This window comes from Dermacentor andersoni, chromosome 2 (assembly GCF_023375885.2).
Source record: "Dermacentor andersoni chromosome 2, qqDerAnde1_hic_scaffold, whole genome shotgun sequence".
NCBI classification, from domain to species: Eukaryota; Metazoa; Arthropoda; class Arachnida; order Ixodida; family Ixodidae; genus Dermacentor; species Dermacentor andersoni.
Window position 1 is genome coordinate 197646114 of NC_092815.1, and position 13181 is coordinate 197659294.

The 13181-nt window shown below is 46.5% G+C and overlaps 1 long non-coding RNA gene across 1 annotated transcript in view; it reads left to right on the plus strand.

Annotated features, from left to right (window-relative positions):
- LOC129387182 (uncharacterized) overlaps window positions 1-13181 on the plus strand; it is a 117896-nt gene that overhangs the window by 33885 nt on the left and 70830 nt on the right. The window contains exon 2 of the long non-coding RNA XR_011892635.1: window positions 8781-8941. This is a non-coding gene — a long non-coding RNA (uncharacterized lncRNA). The remainder of the gene's footprint in view (window positions 1-8780; window positions 8942-13181) is intronic.

The following is a 13181-nucleotide window of genomic DNA, read 5'->3' on the forward strand; positions in this document are numbered from 1 at the left end:
AGGCACCATGCAGCCAGTACCGCGACTACATCAGACTTATGCGCTAAGCGCATGAGGCGATAATACGCGGTGACACACGGCGCGATGACCTGAAAGCTGGACAATCTCTGCCGCACATCACGCCGTTCGGGGGGCGAGTTTGCAGAGAATATAACCCATCACCCAGTAGTGGTTCGCCAAATTGGACAATATGAAGACGGCGTTGTGGGTACATAGGCGACTTCCAACGTAATTATCTGACCTGAGTGTGTTTCTTATGGTGCGGTTTCAGCGAAGAAGCTGCCGACGCTCGCTCCGTTTTCAGCCATCCAAATAAACAGTACAGCGAAAACGAGGTAGGACCTGTGCAAGAGCAAACGAGTGCTGCAGTTTACACCCCTCACTTATTACACATTTCCGCACCTCACGAATCTAGTTAAGCGCTGCAGTACAGAGTTATGGCCCGCGCCTAATTGTTCGATAACGCGAGGTGAAAGAACCCTGCACTGCCATAATCGAGCAGCTCAGAAATCGTCACTCGGCCATTCGGTGTACGTACCTTTATTCGCCCTTGTTTCTCCTGCTGCCCCGTGATTTGTTCAAGAATGCACCACCTAGCTCAAACAAGAGCTTACAGAGTCTGCTTTTTTTAATAATAATAATAATAATAAAAATAATAATAATAATAATAATAATAATAATAATAATAATATCCCTTACTTCATTAAAATATTACACATTCAAGAAATCGGTCAGTCCAAGCCATGAAGGCTTGTCGAGCTGTACCCGGCAGTCAGCGACAAGTAGTCAAAAAAAAAAAAAAAAGCCAGGTTAGCAAGCTATAAACTGAAGCAATTTAGAAAACAAAAGCAAACTACAACGCAAAAGGAGGCTACAACACAAAAGCAAAGTACCAAAAACAAGCTAGCTACGAGCAAACGCAAGTTAAGAAAGATATAAAGTGAAACAATCAAGTATACACACCAATCTAGACCAAACGAAACTAATCGAAACTGGAGCACGGGCTCTAATGGCAACTAAACAGAAGAATAATTGGTTTTGAGGTACAGTTTGAGTGTGCGTTTTGATGAGATAGAGTACAGTTGAGTGGGTGAGGAAATAAAAACGTTAGGAACATAATATTTTCTGGTATAACGACCAAAACGGGTATAACACCGCGGGGCAGTGAACGTATTATGGTGTCTCATTGGTCTGGCAGGAATCAACGGAAAAAGAAAATCACTGTTCCAAAAATGTTTTATCACCAGAGTTTGAAAAAATAATGCTTCAAATGAGGGTAACTGCAAAAAAGAAAATAGATTATTATTAGGGGGAATTGTCTCGTTGTATGCAACATTTCGAAGAACAGATTTCAGAATAGAATTCAATTTTGCGCACCATGTACATGAACAGTGATGAAATATGGTAATTCCGTATCTAAGATAGCTGTACACAAGTGCGTGAACAATGACTTTACGGACAGAAAACGGGAACAGGTATCTAGAGTTATACAGAAGACAGTATACTGTACGTAGCTTTTTGCTAATAGATGCAAAATGTGTGTTCCATGTCATATCAGAATCAAAGATGATGCCTAAATATTTTACATTAGTTGCGAACTCTAATAGATGCATTTGCAGTTTATACAGTTAGATTCGTGAACAAAAAATGGCGCAGGACGATAAACTTTCTTTATGTGGATTATGAAAGCAAACCACTTTATTCTTTTGTCTATTAATTCCAATTCCGTTACTTGTACGCCAATCCATTACAGACGTGGTATCTGCTTGAAAGTTATAAATGCATGTATTAAATGATGCATGTGTTGACAGAAGGACAGTTTCGTCGGCGTACTGGAATATGCGGCATTTTGATGCAAATTGGGGCAAATCATTGACGTAGAGGTTAAATAAAACTGGAGATAAAACAGATCCCTGGGGAACACCCGATTTTAACATTATTTTTGTACTTGAATAGTCACCTATGTGCACCACCTGAGAGCGATTGCTAAAATGACTAGACAATAACTTTATAAATGGGCCCCTGAAGCCAATTTTTTCTCGCTTATCAAGAAGTAATGTGTGAATAACGGAATCGAAAGCCTTACTTGCATCTAAAAAAAGAGCACATACGAATTCGTTATTATCAAAAGCTGAAAAGTGTCCGTAAATTATTCTAGCAGGGAAATAGTGCTATTTCCCTGGCTTGTGACAGAAGATTATTTTTATTCAGGAAATCGGCCATCGTTACGAGCAGGTGTTTTTCAATTTAACTGATTGCAGGCAGAATAGAAATCGGTCTGCAGTCCTTTTCTTTGCTATGAGAACCACTCTTATAAAGCGGCTTAACCACAGACACTTTTAAATCGTCGGGAATAACGCAATGATACATATACTCATTAATCATGAAGAGAAGGACGGATTCAAGCACAGAAAAATTAATAATTTAACTGGCCCCAGTGGCGTCTTTTCGTACGCAAACGACAGCGACAAGCGATGGCCTCGTCACCGTGCGACCTGTCGCGAGGTTACATCACCTCCTGCGGTTACCACTTCCTAGCTACAAAACTGACTGGCTGAGGCGAGCGACAGGCTTGGTGGCTGACAAACGACACAAAATTTAGGGTGAGATTAAGTCGGAAGCGGACAGATTACGCAGCACGGCAAAGCACAACACAACGGAGAGTAACAATCCGCGAACACTTACCTCACAAAGGCGCGACGATCCCGTAGGCTCGACCCCGATACTGTGGAACCACACTTTCCGACGAGCTTCGTTCACTTTTCTGCGCGGTATGGTACAAAAGCTTTTTCCCTTGACTGTTTCGGTTATTATAGCCGAACGCGCACTAACACGCATAACGAGACCACGAGTGAGACGGAGGCAGACCGGCACTTCGCATGCATCCCATATGTGCACGCGGCGAGCAGAGAGGCACTTTCAAAATGGCGCTGAGGCGGAAAAAGTAAAATAACATCACTGAAAGCGAGCGCGCTTTCACAAGACAGCAATTCTCCAATCGGAGATACGGAAGATAGAGAAGTCGCAAAGTTCAAGAGATGGCGATGCTTTTCCGAAGGTAGAGGGGTTTTGACGGGTCCTGCAGAGCAGCGGCGCGGCGCGACAGTTCCCCGCAAAAGCCTCAGGCAGGAGCCGGTGCTTTGGACACGATGGGCGTCTTGCGCTGGAGTTTGAGGTATAGTAGCGGCGCCTAGTGGCGGCGCGGGAAACGACATCTGGGTCGTACCAGCTTGGGTCGCATTGAGCCCTGGCTGTGGCGAAGCACGTTTCTAGGCCGAGTTTTGCGTCGATTCGCACTTTTTTCTGCCCTGTTGGAAGTGCGAAAAGGATCATCACTTCTCACAGACCACGCTGCGAGCCGGTCGCAGCCTATAGTTAAGCGAAAACGGACTCTCCGTGTGCCGTGGGACGTAATGCTGGAAGCAGAAGGAATCGGCAACGCCGATCCGGAGGGACCTAGCTCAGTATTGAAAAAGCGTCACCGTCGATACTGCTGCGTCGTGGGCTGCCATGAAAAAGAAGGCCTGAATCCCAACATCCGATTCTATCGTTTCCCTTCAAGGCCTCACGAAGCGGAGCGTCGGGCGCGCTGTATAACTGCAGTTTGTCGCGCTGGGTAAGCGAAACTTCGCGCCATGCTGACTGCTTCACCTGTCTTGAAGCTTGCTTGATTATAGATCTGCGTTCTAAAATTCGGTCTTTTGCACCTACAGTCCCGACGACAGACCGACATAGCAGCAGGCATGGCTGGTGATTCACGATTCGAAACCCGGCCACAGCGACACTTCGACCAGTGCGAAGTGGTGAAGTGCCCAGTGTGTGCAAATGACCACAAATGGCCGGGCTGATTCGGTGAATTCACTACCCCACTACGAGCAGCGCAGGTTAGAGAGTTAAATGTGCTCATACTTGACCTCAATTAAGCCAGCATGTTGAGGCAGCGCAGCAAGATAGTATTGATTACAGCAGATCGATTTTCGAGCGTTATCATTAAAAGCTACATCAATCGAGCAGCGCACGAGCTCGCACTGCAGCGCGATTCGCACGTACGTGCGAGCTCATATGCATTGCATCAGTTATTACCAGTTACTAAAAGGGACAGATGGCCGCTACTACAACGCAGGCATAACTACTTGTTTAGCGGCATGCAGTCAACAAAGATTGCAGGAGACCCGCCGTTTCGCGGAATGTCGAAAGACCGCTGCCGTCGCGGCGCGTACCGTCGTGTGCTCGAGCAGTTCCGTACACATGATGTCTGCTTATCGCTGCTGTGGATTCATTTATAGCAAGCATTTCGTCGCGTTTGTGCGCCTGAATCTAGCAGCGTGCAAACCTTACCTGAAGTTCCACTTCGTACGCGACTCGCTTCACTTGCGATTGACACCGTGCTAAAACTTCGCCGCTTAATTCTTGAACGGCATACACGTATTCGGCACTGCATAATTTCTTGCCTTTACGCAGCGTGCCACTCCTGAAAAAATCTTCGGCGCCCGATATTCGCTGCAGGCCGTGACAACACAACCGAAAGTGGCGGGTCCATATTGTAAACGTGCTTTCCGAAGCAGACGACCGAGCTTGGTACGACCCATTTTAGCACAGAGGGCGCTTTTTCGCACCTTTTTCGCAGCGCCCCCTGGGCAATGCAAGAGCCCCATAGTCGCGGACAGCTTTTCTCGGCTAGGAAGCGAAAGCTACGGGGGCGGAGCTTCTCCACATGACTGTATTCGTACGCAATGTAGTCCGGGCTCTCTTGACAGCGGTTTCGGTTTCGCCAACCTGGCACAACCCCTTTCGTGAAGGCACATACAATTCACTGGGCGTGAACCAATGTCCGATATGTAGCAAGTTCCGAACAGCGAACATCGCAGCTTGCATCAGAGCTTCCAAGCAGCCGTATGGCGTCGGCTAGGACTTGGACGCGCAACCGACGCTGGCGTCGGTAGAGCCGGCGCAGCAGTCAGCTCCCTCACTTGTTTTTACATACGTGCCGACGGTTGCGATTTCCAGAGGGGTTCGCTTGGTTGCCGCGCAGACGCTGGAAAAAAACTCGTTTGCGCGTGCTTTTTTTGCTAAAGTTGGACAACAGCCTCTCAGAGGAGTTGATTGCCGGAACAGCAAGCGACGAACACTCACTAGTAGACACGGGCCTCATTTTACCTTTGATGAATGTGCAAAACACTCGACGCTCTCGGGTGTGCGAAAACTCGAAAGAGCAAACTAAAAATACAATAAAATACCTGTAGTTCACTAATGAATGTTACGTATCGTTTCAAATTAGGTCCGGTAAAAAAGAAAAAAAAAGTTTTGTTTTCTATTTCTCACGTAAGAAAACGTGAGCAAAACTACGGCACTATTCTAAGCAGCGGTGAAAGGCGCTCTTAGTTTCTGTAGCCTCCGCTTCATAGCCAAGAAAAGCTGTCCGCGAGTATAGTATTCTAGGCATGGAGGATGCTAGGTCATTCTAACCGTCCTCGTGTTCCAGCGCGCCATGTGAATCTCCGCATGGCTCCCATTGGCCGAGTTAATGCAACCGCTCTTTTCGACGCTAGCCGCTAGACTTCAGGTACGGCCCTTTTGGGTGGGCAATATATTATGGAAGCGGCGGCCCCCATGGTTGTTTATGTCCTCATGGCAACAGGAACAGCAGACGTGCAGCACCTTCGCTCCAAAGCAACTTTTTTTTAAATCTGATGCCGACATGCCCGGCTCGCTACCCGCTTCGCCTAGAATGATTCGAAGAGCTTCCTACGGATGTGTCAGTAGTTTTGTCACCATGAATAAATTGAAACAAAAATTTTAGTCGTTCTAGTTTGGCCTGCTTTACAGTGTTAGAAACCAGCTTTTTTATAGTTCAGTCCATGAATTCGTTAACTTTTATTTGTTATAATGAACCTCACTGCCTTCCTCTGCATCTCCTTTTGCGAGTTCTTTTGTGTAGGTAAGTCAAACAATACTGGCGTACTCCAGCTCTGGTCGAACAAACATTTTGTAAGCCAGAAGATTTGTATCTGCGGCAGCAAGACGAAGGCGCCTTCTCTGAAAGATGAAACCATTTAGTGCTCAGCATGTACTTTGACTTCCACTTGAGGTTATGTTGTTAACATGGGTTTGCCATCGGAGAGGGCATCTTAAAGTGGCACCTAAATATTTACCCTCAAAAATACCCAAATGAGGGGTGTTTCATTAATAATGGAAATTTCTGCTTATTGTTAGCGTTACTGATGTTTGGGCATTTACAGTCATCTGCCAATCCTGACACCAGGCAAAGGTAGAATTTTTTACATGGTGATCATCATTGGAATTAATTTCGCAGTGGGAAAAATAATGGTCAGCAAATAGACGGATGTTGCCATGTAATCGGGAAGGCAAATCGTTTAAATATATCAAAAATAATACTGGGTCCAAAACACTGCCTTGGCGCACTCCAGATGTAACAGGGGCTAAATTGGAAGCTTTGTTATGAATATACACGAATTGTGAGCGGCAGGGCGCGGCACACTCACTTATGAACGCACTCACTCACATTCACTTGCACTCGTTTCAAAGGCGTGAGTGCGAGTGAGTGCCAGTGGGTGTGAGCTGACGTGAGTACCAGTGAGCGTGAGCGGAGGAGAGTGAGAGTGAGTGCCAGTGCGAGTGAGTGGAAGTGAGTGCCAGTGTATGCGAGTGCCTATGATTCCGAGTGGAGGTGAGTGTGAACGAGAGCGTGTGCTCGTGAGTGAGTCCCAGTGAGTGCGAGCGGAGGTGAGTGCGAGTGCCAGTGAGTGCCAGTGAGTGTGAATGGAGGTGTGCGCGAGGGAGGGCCAGTGAGTGTGAGTGCAGGTGAGTGCGAACGTGAGTCAGTGCTTGCGATTTTGAGTGGAGTTGAGCGTGAACGTGAGTGAGTGCGGGGCCTGGAAGAATTATGGTGAGTGAGTGTGAGAGAGTATTATCTCACACTGCCGCTCTATGGTATGGAGTGGACAAATATTTGAACCTGAAAAATAATAAAAACGAAAATGGATGGAAAACATCGAACAAACATTACAATAGCCAAGAAGTTCGAGATTTAGGAATTGTTGTTCAACTTGTGATTTCTACAAATTGTACCAAAGTGAACCATTGCAGTGGGGACTTTTTGTTAGTGGTAACAGTTCTTTAATTACGTAAAAAAATCACACACGATTATGATGCTCTCTATGTGAAATTTGAGAGCATCCCTACACGTGTTTTCATTTCGACATAAATTGGCTGTCACGGAGAATCTAGCGCGTGTTTTCATTTCGACATAAATTGGCTGTCACGGAGAATCTGTCACCTGCGACACGTTGCAGATGGAGCTGAGTTTGGCGCAACTGCCCAGCTAATTGCGAGATCGTAAGGAGCAGCGCGTGGGTGACGCGTGGGTACGATTCACAGCAGCCGTAGCAGACACACCTCCCATATGACGCGCGCAACTCTGGCGCTATCTCGTAGTATCGTCGCTTCAGCGCGCATCTTGCGTGGCACTGCGTTTTTCTTCTAACGCTTTCGCCGTAATCTTCGCTTCCGTTTTTGGCTTCATGCTTCCGCTGCACCTTGTTCCGCCGCTTCCCTCCTATCGCTTTCCTCCCGCTTTTAGAGCACAGGTCTTAGCCTCTCGTTGCTTCGTTGGGTGTCGGCCTCGGCGTAACCGAGCGATCGAGCGCAGGGAAAAGAGGAAAGCGAACGCAGAGAGCAGCGGTCTATGAAAGACGTGAGGAGGAATGCGGAGAGTGCATTGGAAGTCCGAGGCTGAAAGCGGAGGGTAATGGTATGGCAAAAGGTTGAGAAGCAACGTATAGTGCGGCGACGATGGCTACGAGATGGCACGAGAGTAGCGCGCGTCGTCTGAGTGGTCTCTCGGTGGCGGCTGCTGTGAATCGCTCCCGAGCATCAGCCAGGCTCTGGCTCTCGAGATCTCCAGTTTAGCGAGGCAGTCGTGCCACACTTAGCTCTATTTGCAACTTGCCGCACGAGACAGATTGTCACCGCCAGTCAATATGTCGCGGAATAAAAACACGTATAGAGTTGCGTTCATATTTCGCATTAGTTTGTATCGTAATAGTCCGCAAATTAAAAAAAAAAAAAATTCGCGGCCCCCGCTGCGCTCCGCGCTCGTTCTTTCATCCGCTGCGCTCGTTCGCTCGGTTACGCCGGGAACACCGACGCAGGAACGAGCGCCTAACAGCTGCACTCTAAAATAAATGACGTATTTCACAAGTTATCAATGTTTTTCATTTGAGATTTTCGTTTTACTTCTTCATGTGTCCCGTAATGTTTCCATATAAGTGGGACGCGGAAATGTTTGCCTTTTTCCGGGTGAGTTCCTTTCACCAGCCTTCAAATGTTAAAAGATTCCGTTAAGCACAGCACGTGCCATTCCGCATCGCAAATTTCACGAATGTCAACGTGCATTCTGTCTGTTGGCTATGTTTTTCGCCCAGCCTTGTGTAATCAAATTGTATGCGCTGCACGAATAATATTCTACTTTCTAGAATGCACGTGGGCACAATTGACTGTGCTGAAACCTTCGAAAAGCCATGTATAAAGCCGGTGCTCTCTACTTGCAGATCACATTTCGATGATCGACCAGCATGCGTGCCGCTATCTTTCTCCGACTTGTATTCTAAGGCACATCTTCGCCCTACAAGCAGTTTCGCGACTTGCGTTGCGCCACTGTCGTTATTCACAGTCATTACCACGTGACACTAGCGCTGAAGTTGGCAACAAATAAGCAGTACAATTTTATATTCTGAAGGTTACCCTATTCTTTTTTACAGCTCCTTTATGACGCAGGGTCCTACTGGCTCTATCAGAGAAGCGCCATGGCGGACACTACATTTACGACCACCTATCGCTGCGTGATGCTGACTTATGTAATATTTGATAACATATCCGACTTGGCGATCTTATATACCTTTGGAAGCGCACTTCGTGAAAGGTATAGGAAACCGTTTTATCTCATATAAATTAAATTATGGGGTTTTACGTGCCAGAACCACGATCTGATTATGAGGCACGCCGTAGTGGGGACTCAGGTAATTTGGACCACCTGGGGTTCTTTAACGTGCACCTATTCCTAATTACAAGGTGCTTTCGCATTTCACCCTCATCTAAATGTGGCCGCCGTGGCCGGTATCCGATCCCGCGAACTCGTGCATTGCAGTCCAACACAATAGCCACTAAGGAATCAGGGCGGACACCGTTTTATTTTGACCGAGAACACTATATTCAGAACACTTTCTGAAGCACCAATTATGTAGTGGTGCATGTGATAATGGTGCTTTTGTCGTAACGGTGTTGTGGACGACATTGTGCGACTACCACGATGTAGCCGAAGACACGAGAAAACAAAGCTGGTCGCTTGGCAGCATATCTCCAGGCATAGTTGCTGCTGCTACTGCGCCTGCTGTGTTCACCTATCTTTTGGGGTGCCCTAGATCATGCAGTGTCCTCGATCAGCTGTGAACGGCTGTTCTCTGCTATGGGCGAAGCAAAAGGCCAGAAATGGTTTGTGGCACAGCCGGCAATGAGCTAGGCATCATTTTTTTTTTCGCAGTAGGCATAACAATGACAAAGCGAAACCCATAGGTTTGCCAATGTCTACATCGGCCAGCTGAGACAATGTTTCTCATGCCGTTCCCTCGAGTTTGTCTGTTTAGTACGGGGTCCACGAACCTCTTTCACCCCCTTACAAAAATTCAGTTTTTTTACAACATAGCGCCCAAGGATAGCGCCTGCGTTATAATGAAAAATTGTTTGGCAAGTCCAAAGTCTATTAAGACTGTGCAAATGAAGCCGATAGCACACGAACCTTTGTCAGGGTGAAAGCAAGTCTACTTTCTTGTTGCTTGCTTCTTTCTTTGTCCTTTTCTTATGGCCAATGCCTACTATGACGCATTTCCCATGATTCGCACGGAATGAAGAGGCTATACGCAATGGTAACAAAACAATGAAAATGTTCGGGTAAATATCTAAGTTATACGAAATAAGGCCAAAAAATGTAAAGTTAGCTCAGAAATTGTGACAGAACTCATACAAATGGCATGGTCGATGGTAATGACATTAGTAGTCCATCGATGTTGCGAAATATCGTATTTGTGAAGTGACATTTATTGAGCATCTGTACCGTTAAATATTATGCGACTTATTTTGACTGTACGAGAGGTACTCGGTATCATCCTAATTCGATATAACACTTGCTCGTTAAGGTCGCCCAAAAGCGCGCCGAGAGATTTTACGAGGAATGTATGACGCTTACGCAGCGACGATGTTGGAGTAACGAAGAAGGAATGACATCGATGGATTCACGAAGCCGGCAGGACGTCGACGCTACAACCACATTGATATACCGCTGCGAAAGTGATGGCAATTATAAAATGACAGCGTGATTAGGAAGGCATGACAACATAGGTGTAATGATGGCGCGACGATGACGATGCTCGATGACGAAGTTATATTGACCATGATGGAACGGCCATGACGGCATCACGACGACGGTAGGACAAGGAATGCAGACAACTGCATGACGACTATGGTTGTCAGTGGTATGAGGAGAATGAGACAACTACGCGTGTATAACGTCAATGGCGTGATGACGATTGTGTCAAGACGCCTGTATGACGACAATGGTGCGAAGACGATGGCTTGAGGATCCCGCCATGACGAGAGTCAGATGATGAACCTGGAGGGACGAAAATAGCGCGACCACGACGGCACGATGACGACATTATAACAACGAATACATGATGGTGAAGCGGTGGCGTAGAGGTAGACCATTCGCCTCGCATGCAAGAGGACCGTGGTTCGAAACCCGGTGGCGCGAAATTTTCCACCGGATTAAAAAAATACGCTTGTTGATAAAATTGCATAAACAGGCATGGAGTGCGGTCTGATCCCGGTGACTAGAACCGGTAACGCACTCCCTCACCAGAGCAGGATTGTCCACCCTGGTGCAGAACTTGGCCAGAACCTCCTGTATGCATACACCAATCAAACCCTGCCCTCAGTGCCCAGCAGCTGCGAGGCAACTGACCACGGCGGCGGTCAGACCTGTGACGCAGCAGAGGGTGCTAAGAATCCCTGGTTCCGGACAGGCCGCCATTGGAATCTGAACCTGGCAGCGTTTAACGCTAGAACGTTATCTAGTGAGGCGAGTCTAGCAGTGCTATTGGGTGAATTAGAGGGCAGTAAATAGGATGTAATAGGGCTCAGTGAAGTTAGGAGGACGAAAGAAGCATATACATGCTAAAAAGCGAACACTTCCTCTGCTACCGGGGCTTAGCGCAGGGACGAGAACGAGACGAAGGAGTCGGATTGCTTATTAATAAGGATATAGCTGGTAACATACAGGAATTCTATAGCATTAACGAGAGGGTGGCAGATCTAGTTGTGAAACGTAAAGATAGGTACAAATTGAAGATCGTACAGGTCTACACCCCTACATCCAGCCATAATGAGCAGGAAGTCGTGGAAGACGTGGAATCGGCAATGGGTAAAGTCAAAACAAAATACACTATACTGATGGGCGACTTCAATGCCAGGGTAGACAAGAAGCAGGCTGCAGACAAGTCAGTGGGGTAGTGCGGCATAGGCTCCAGGAAGAGCAGGGGAGAGTTATTAGTAGAGTTTGCAGAACAGAATAATATACGGATAATGAATACCTTCTTCCGCAAGCGGGATAGCCGAAAGTGGACGTGGAGGAGCCCGAATGGCGAGACTAGAAATGAAATAGACCTTATACTCTGCGCTAAACTTGGCATCATACAAGATGTGGACGTATTCGGCAAGGTGCACTGCAGTGACCATAGGCCGATCATTGAGTTAGCGGTAAGAGGGAATATAGAGGAATTCCGGATCAAGCTGCAGAACAGGTATTCGGCTTTAACTCCGGAAGAGCACCTTAGTGTTCAAGCTATGAACGACAATTTTATGGGCATTATTAAAGAGTGTGCAATAGAAGTCGGTGGTAACTCTGCTAGACAGGATACCAGTAAGCTATCGCTGGAGACGAAAGATCTGATCAAGAAACGCCAATGTATGAAAGCCTCTAACCCTACAGCTAGAATAGAACTGGCAGATCTTTCCAAGTTGATCAACCAGCCTAAGACAGGTGATATACGGAAGTATAATATGGATAGAATTGAACATGCTCTCAGGAACGGAGGAAGCCTAAAACCAGTCAACAAGAAACTAGGAATAAGCAAGAATCAGATGTATGCGTTAAGAGACAAAGCAGGCAATATCATTACTAATATGTATGAGATAGTTCAAGTGGCTGAGGAGTTCTATAGAGATTTATACAGTACCAGTGGCACGCACGACTATAATGGAAGAGAGAAAAGTCTAGAGCAATTTGAAATTCAACAAGTAACGCCGGAAGAAGTAAAGAGAGCCTTGGGAGCTTAGTAAAGGGGGGAGGCAGCTGGGGAGAATCAGGTAACAGGAGATTTGTTGAAGGATGGCTGGCAGATTGTTCTAGAAAAACTGGCCACCCTGTATACACAATGCCTCATGACTTCGAGCATACCGGATTCTTGGAAGAACGCTAACATAATCCTAATCCATAAGAAAGGGGACACCAAAGATTTGAAAAATTATAGACCGATCAGCTTACTCTTCGTTGCCTACAAAGCATTTACTAACGTAATCGCAAATTGAATCAGGAACACCTTAGACTTCCTGCCTGGTCAACCAAAGGACCAGGTAAGATTCCGTAAAGGCTACTCAACAATAGACTATATTCACACTATCTCTTAGGTGATAGAGAAATGTGCGGAATATAACCAACCGTTATATATAGCTTTCATTGATTACGAGAAAGTGTTTCATTCAGTCGAAACCTCAGCAGTCATGGTTGCATTACGGAATCAGGGTGTAGACGAGCCGTATGTAAAAATACTGACAGATATCTATAGCGGCCCCACAGGCACTTTAGCCCTACATAAAGAAAGCAACAAAATCCCAATAATGAAAGGCGTCAGGCAGGGAAATACGATTTCTCCAGTGCTATTCACAGCGCGTTTACAGGAGGTATTCGGAGACCTGGTTGGGGAAGAATTAGGGATAAGAGTTAATGGAGGATACCTTAGCAACTTGCGATTCACTGATGAGGTTTCCTTGCTTTGTAACTAAGGGGACCAATTGCAATGCATGCTCACTGACCTGGAGAGGCAAAGCAG